The sequence below is a fragment of the Macadamia integrifolia genome, chromosome 3 (assembly GCF_013358625.1).
Source record: "Macadamia integrifolia cultivar HAES 741 chromosome 3, SCU_Mint_v3, whole genome shotgun sequence".
Lineage (NCBI taxonomy): Eukaryota > Viridiplantae > Streptophyta > Magnoliopsida > Proteales > Proteaceae > Macadamia > Macadamia integrifolia.
In genome coordinates, this window is record NC_056559.1 from 481,689 (window position 1) to 489,011 (window position 7,323).

The 7,323-nt window shown below is 36.5% G+C and overlaps 1 protein-coding gene across 2 annotated transcripts in view; it reads left to right on the plus strand.

The window, feature by feature from the left end:
• Positions 1-1,664: 1,664 nt before the first annotated feature.
• LOC122073900 (protein RMD5 homolog) overlaps positions 1,665-7,323 on the plus strand; it is a 13,968-nt gene continuing 8,309 nt past the window's right edge. Inside the window, exons 1-3 of one of the 2 annotated variants that reach the window (XM_042638591.1) lie at positions 1,665-1,825; positions 2,541-2,582; positions 5,158-5,308. The gene's annotated coding sequence lies outside the window, so the exon portion shown is untranslated. The remainder of the gene's footprint in view (positions 1,826-2,540; positions 2,583-5,157; positions 5,309-7,323) is intronic. The other variant, XM_042638592.1, reaches the window with a different exon arrangement.

Here is a 7,323-nt window from a genome sequence, read left to right on the forward strand (position 1 = left end):
AAAAAAAAAAAAAAAAAAAATCAAACTCATTTTGGACAAATATACAAAATCAATGAAGAGTCTAACTCAGAGGGGGTGAGGGAAGGAAGAGGTAGGAGGTAGCGGGTAGGGGGTGAGGGAAGGAAGAGGTAAATAGAAAGTTGCGATAGATATGTTAAACATGGGCAATCACCATCTCACATCATGACCCATGATTCATTGCAAAATAAACTATTTCAATCGGTAAGCTACAACTTATTTGTCTTTTCAAATTCAAATACGCGGCTGATCATATAGGACAAAGGGTGAAAATATTTAAAATAAAGTTTTTCTTTACCTCATGGTGAAGGTATTCCCATATTTGATAGAAGAAGAAAGTATTGCCTTCAACAAACGATCATAATTTTTAGTCTCAATATTATAAGAAGTTCAAAACTACCTTCGAATGTCCAATAAGTCCCATCCAACAAGAATAAAGGCCAAGAGATTCTTGTGTTTACAATGGTTGAAGAAAAAATTCCATTCAGATGTAAATAACCAAATACAAACCTATATAGATATTTGAGTTTTACTCTCCCCACTATAGTGCATTAAGTTACCCTATAGTTATTGTAAGGACAACATAGTTCATACTTGATACTCCCTTGTACATCATATCCTCAACTACCAATATGGATCGGTTGTATTGGCATCATTGGAGGATAAAAAAAAAGTCAAAAAATGGTCTTGACGAGTGGAAGCTCAACTCATATTACGAAATATTGAATATATTAGATCAGGGCTGACCTTCTTCTCAATCCAATCGAGCACTTGATCGCACTATTGAAGGGGATTCGAACCTCTTAATGCTTGTCTAGGAGCGAAAAGAGCGCTAGAACTTCCCTCTGCCTAGATTCTTTACTTTAAGGGCTTGATGACTTTCCAACCCGAGTCCACATGCCCTTCCTCAACGCGTGAACCACAGCGCCGCTCCTGGCGCGTATTGGTATTGGTATTGGTATTTTGAGGGCTGAAATGGTCCATTCTAACCTAAAATAGCCAATCCATATCAATATTGACATCAATTGGGACCAATACCATATACTAACACCATTACTCTAAACTTTTAATGTATTAGAGAAAAAAAAAATCTTTTTATAGAGAATTTTTTTTTTTGTAGATTATAGAGAACCTTTTAAAACTTAATCTGAGTCAAATCCGATGATTAATCTAATCCAATTTGATTTTGTGTACTTCGTTTGGTTGTCAAGAAAAAAAAAATTAATAAGACAAAAATATAATTATATAATAATTGATTTACATATATATTTATTCCCTCAATTTCATTTTTTCTTTTCTTTTCTTCATTTTTCTTGGCACTCAAACATAGCATCAGTAATTTCAAGTGATCTTCTAGCAAAAAAAAAAAAATTTCAAGTGATCGGGGATAAGCCACGCCCCAACCTCCTCGGCTCCTCCCAAGGAAAAAAAAAAACCATGCATAGGTGTTTTATTTAGGGTTAATTTATGTATGAGCATGTATATCCCTAATCAACCCCACGCTCCCTCCACAACACCAACACCAACACCAACACCCCCCACCCCCAAAAAGAAAAAAAAAAAAAATCCCTCATTATAATAATAATAATAAAATTAATAATTGAACATAATAAAAGTAAAGGGGGGGAGGGAGGGGGAGGGGGAGGGGTGAGTTCTTAGGAAGTAGGCAAAGGATTTTTCTCTCTCTTGCGTTTACTTGCACTCGCAAGTTTTCCTTCTCAGCCGTGCACGCGAGTGTGTTGTGCCTCCTTAACTTCTTCCGTTTCCAGGCGAGAGAAGCAGCAGCAGAATTGCGAGAGATAGAGAGGTAATTTCCTCTTTCAGGATTTCCGTCTGCTTACCCCTTTCCATCCATGGAAGTTTCAGTATCTTTTATTTTTTGAGATTTTGGAGCCCTAGTTTGAACGAAACCTCCCCGATTTGATTCCCTTTCTTCTTTGTCGTCTTCGCGTTATCCTTTTTTTCTTTGGTTCTTAAATTTCGTTTTGGTATTCGGCATTGGGAAACTCCGATTGATCTGAATTTTCAGACTGGAAAAAACTTATTTCTCTTTCTTTCAATTCTCTGTTGTTTTCGTTCTATCTCCTTCAACTCTGGGCTTCAAAAACATTTTTTTTTTGTGTAACCGGCAGTTGGAGCTGCTATTTCGACCGGGTCTTTGATTTGTTTATAAGATTCATTTACTCGAGAATTTCGATGTCTACTTAAGAAATCGAATCGTAGAATTTGATTGGGCTAGTACTTTAGCTTTGCATATTTAATGATATTCTTTTGGCCGCTCAGAGTCTGTGGTGTCTCAAATTGGGAAGTTGTTGTGTAGGCGCTAGATGCGTCGCTGTGCCACGAGTTATTGGAGCGCCTTTTCTTTTTTCTTTCCAATTTTAATCTACTTTTTCTTTAAAACAGGTTGTGAAAATTTAAACTTTTATTCAGAAGTCACTGTGTCCGAAGCGTGATGGCTGTTTTTCATGATATTTGCCGTCGTGTTTAATCTTCTCATGTCTTTCATTTGTTTTTTCCAGGGCACAGTTAATTTATACTGAATAAGCTGACAGTAAAGACAGGTATTCCTAATTTTCTTTAGAATTTTGGCTCTTTTAGCTGACATGAATTTGTAGTTTTTCACAAGAGTGATAAACTGCCATATCTACAGTATTTACTTCTTTCTGATCAATGAGATGTCCTTTTTGTTTCTGAGAAAGGTGATTTTTGGTTGAAATATGAAAGCAAGGATGCAGTTTATTCAGCTTTTTGGTCCTAATTTGGCTGCCTAACTTTCTGAATGGATATTCTTTCTGATCCTTGATAGCTCTCTTTAGCTTGATTGGGTGCCTGGCTATAGAATCAAAGCTTGCCTGTCCAGTTCTCTTCACTGATACTATACGTAAAAAGCTCTCTTCATTGTTACTTTTTCTTTTCCCTACTTCATGTGTCTTGTTTGGACTTCTTGTGCTTTGCTTTCAGTTGAAAATTTAGGGAAGCTATTACTTTCTGGAGCAACTGGGAAGATAATAGACACTCATGGAACACTGAAAATTTTCTTTAAACTCATCCCTCCTATGTTCTTTTGCCCCTATCTTTTAGAAGTACTTCAGAGATAATCTTGTATGGTCTTCCTATGAGACTGACGGCTTTTAATCCTATGGATCAAATACTCATGTCAATACATTGACTTGATACATAGGATTTCAGGCCTCTTGATGTGAGCAATTGACTTGTCAATGCATATGAGATCACTAGATAACAAAAAGATATGGAAATTTCTATAATTAAAGGGTAGTATAACATATTGACGGAAATAAAGACCACAAAAAATGCAATAAAGTATGTTAGATAGAAGGGAACATAGTATTAGTTGTACAATTGTTCTGAATGCTAAAAGAAAATGTGAAGAATACCTCTCATGTTGTGAGCTGAAATGCCCAGCATGAAGGTGGTGGTGGTGGTTGTTTGTTAGTTTGTTTGTTTTTTTTTTTTTTTAAACAAAACAAAGTCTTAGCAAAATTAGAAAAGAGAAGGGTTTGACCGATAAACCCCTAAAAGTTTCTGACATGATGCGCTCAGTGATTTGATTCTTGAGTCATTAAATAGTTGGGACATAGGGAACTGACTTGCTTGTAGTTCCTGATTTGTGTATAAGTTGGGCAGTTCATGCCCCAAAATGCCCAGGTGGTGGCTTATTTGATGCTTTGATAACAATCTGCCTATGAAGCCCAACTTTTTTTTTTCCTTTTTCAAGAGTGATGAATGTGGAATTTGTGCTGTTCTTCACTATCCTCCCTTTGAATCCTTATAATCCTAGACAATGACTTTGATAAGTTCCCAGCACCCTTTAAGGAAAGCAATTATTCAAACAATCTGATCCAGTGGCCATCTCCCACCCATCTCTTGACTAGCCACCTGAGTTATCTTATCATTAAAACTTTTTTAAGACCATTTCATTTGTTCTCCAGATTCCTGTTAATTCAGATGCATGCTAGGTAGGGGGAGTTGTGCAAGGATCTTAAAGAATTTATGGATGGTACTGGCTTGACAAATCATCATCTTGTCTGACCTGATCAGTGTTGCTGGTTGATTTCATCTATAGATCAAAAATTGGTTTCCCTTAAGAAGTCTAACATTTACTTACCCATGTAACTTGGAGATCCTTCTTCATTTACTGGTGATCTGGTCTTTTATGTTGGCTGGAACATTTTAGAGGGACCACTCCCATGTCTAATACTTCATTTTTAGTACAAAACAGTGTGTCCAGGTAACATAGCTGGTCATATGAATGTCCGAACTATGATATATTTCATGTGTTCTTTCTTCCGCCGGGGGGGGGTGCGGGGGATTGATGGAGGGGAAGAATTTGCCATTAGAAACGGATCTGGCATGGTATAGTTGCACATGGTGGTTTCCCAAGAGAAGAATGTAATTATTGTTACAGTTGTGACCACATGTCTAGTTTTAAGGGTTGCCTTGTCAGAGACAACAGGCAACCAGTCCCTTAAGTGCATGTGAGAAATCAGTTTTTTCTCAAGCACACCCCATTGTTGGGTTATTCTTCTAGGTTTCAAGTTTGATCAAGATCAGGGTGTTTTTTTTTTTTTTTTTTTTCTTTCGATAATTGTCCTTTTGAAACCCTATATTTCGTATTTGAAAACCTTTTTTTGGGGGGGTTATAGAAATTCATTTTTCAAACAATAAATCTACTCAAGATCTATCAGTTCTCCCATAAAACACTTTTTTTCACTAGCAACCCAAAATCTCATTGTTGCGTACTTGTATTCCTGTCCCATAACTTGCAGCATTTTAAGGTTAACATTATTGCATTAATACCAGTTGGAGCCTTATTCTTTTTTATGCTGAGAGTTCAAGAGATAAAATTTATGTTTCCATGCCTTTAATTTGAAGGCTTAATCTTTTTGGTTCTGAGAGTTCAACATAAACAAAGATGCCTCCATGAGCTCTTCCTGCAACTCTTCATTGTTCACAGCTTCTGTCATTATGATTGCATCTTTTTTTTTGAAATCCAATGCACATTACTTGCAAATAATTTATTAACATAAAGGATTATGCATTCCTATTTTTCTTATATTTCTTACCCTTATTTACTTTTCTTGGTGGTGTTGAAAGTGATAATCCTTATTCTTATAGGTATCTAGAGAGTATGATTTGCTAAAGATACCTACTTGCGAGGCAATTATTCTTCATTTACAGCGGTTTCATCTCTCCCATACTGTATACCTTTGGTTTTGTTGCAAAACCAGTATTTCCCTGGAGGTTACTCCGAAGGCTCCTTGCTCGGGTACGTGTAGGCTTTCTTTCTTTTTTCTTTTTATTTTTTGAGGTTCTGTAATAGGGCCGTAAAGGTTTCACTAACCTCTCAGCAGGGGAAGATAGGAAAACGTTTTATTAAGAGAGGGGATAAACCTGAAAGTAATCAGTCAATGCTCATAGAGGAGATGATTAGAGAGATATAATTTAAGCATACCATAGTTGTCAAAGGCACGCCAAGGGCCATCTAGGCGTCTAAGCACCTTCTTGGGTCTAAGGTGACGAAAGGCCTTGTTTGATGCAAGAAAGGCGATGATCTCCTTGGACACTTGGGCATTGTCGTCTTGTGGCCTTGTGACGATATGCCTTATATGATATCAGTTCTATGTTGATTTATGTTTATTGTTTTGTTTTTTTGATGAATGTGCTTATATTATATCCTATGCTTTGTTTATTATATGCTGGTTTTTATTTTTTACTTTTTCAGTAATAAGTCACTACTAGCATAATTATATCATATTGCATTTATATGGATCCTATTTTGTATATAAGCATAATTATATAAATTTATCATTTCTATATTACATATACCGCATGCCTAGGTGGGTGCCTTTTTGCTGTGGGTTGCAACTGTCTACAAGCAGAATAGCAGGCCAAGCACTTCTTACTTTACTCTTAGTGGCTTTCTTATCATAATAAATTCTTCAGTTTCAATCCTTCTGAATGCCATATGATATGACTTCATTTTTCTGCTGGACACTGTCCACATAATATGTGGCACGCTTAAGTTGTGGCTTTGTTCTAATGCTTGATGAATTTGATGTCTCTAACTTTTTAATAAGGTTTGTAATGTAAGAGCAAGGTCAGATGTGTTTGATGTGGTTTGATCTCAAAGTCAAGGTTGTAGATTTGATGTGGTATTAGTTTTTTTTTGGGTTAAAAGTTTACTTACATGGGTTCTGTCAAGCTGCCGTAGTCATGGGTTAGAGGTGGAGTTGTTTGTTTTAAGTTATTATAAGGAAACTAGAGTACTTATAAGAAAAGTTGATTAGCTGTCTTAGAGTCCTGGATACAGATTTTTTTTGGATTTTCTATAAAAGATGTGACCTCTCCCTACGATTATGTTGAATGGATTTAGTTTTGTTGATTTGGTAATGGACTAGCCCTCTCTCTCTCTCTCTCTCTCTCTCTCTCTCTCTCTCTTTATTTGGTAAGAGGATTTTCCGTCCTCTCTTCCTCTTATTATCTTCTCTCTCTCTTCATCACCAATTCACATCCCTTCCATCGCATGTTCATTACTTCATTTAGATCTTAATTTTTAGGATTTAAGTTTCGTATGCCATCTCCTGTACAATGTCCATCCATCAACCTCTGTTATATAGCTAGTTTATTCCTTATCTTTAAATCTGGAAAATCTTATTTGAATTCTGTTACATATTTTCCCTTGAATCCGAACAATTTGATCTGATGTATCCAGATAAATTTGATTGGTAGATCTGGGCAAATATTGACACTTGAAACAGAATCTTGGAATAGACTCATCACCTGCAGATTCATCTTAATTGATCTGCATCAGTCTGTCTAGCTGATCAATCTAATTAAATCTTGATTCGTTTACTTTTAGTGCGGTTATGATCTTAAAGGAGATCTATTCTAGTTCATTGTACAAGGGATTGGAAAGGCATATGACGTTTGAATTTACGTAGACAAACCTACCAAGAGGCAAAGTGTCAGAAAGTGTGGGGATCACTCCTCTTCTCCCGACTCCTTTTCTGTTGGCCTCTTATTTGTATAAGTTTGGCCCTTTTTCCACTGAGTTGGCATTGTGGATGCTTTTGAGGATGTTAGAATGTGCAGAACTGCTTTGGAGCATAAGGTGTCAATTGTCCTGTCTCCCACCCCTCTTCCTGCTCCCTGGTGGGGGGTGGAAGTGGAAGAAGCCATCAGGCTGAATAGCTGGATTTGTCAGGTCCTTTTGCCATGTTCCACATTGAATTATCTATGCTTTCTTTCTTTTCTTTTCTTTTTTTTTTTTTTTTTTTTTTT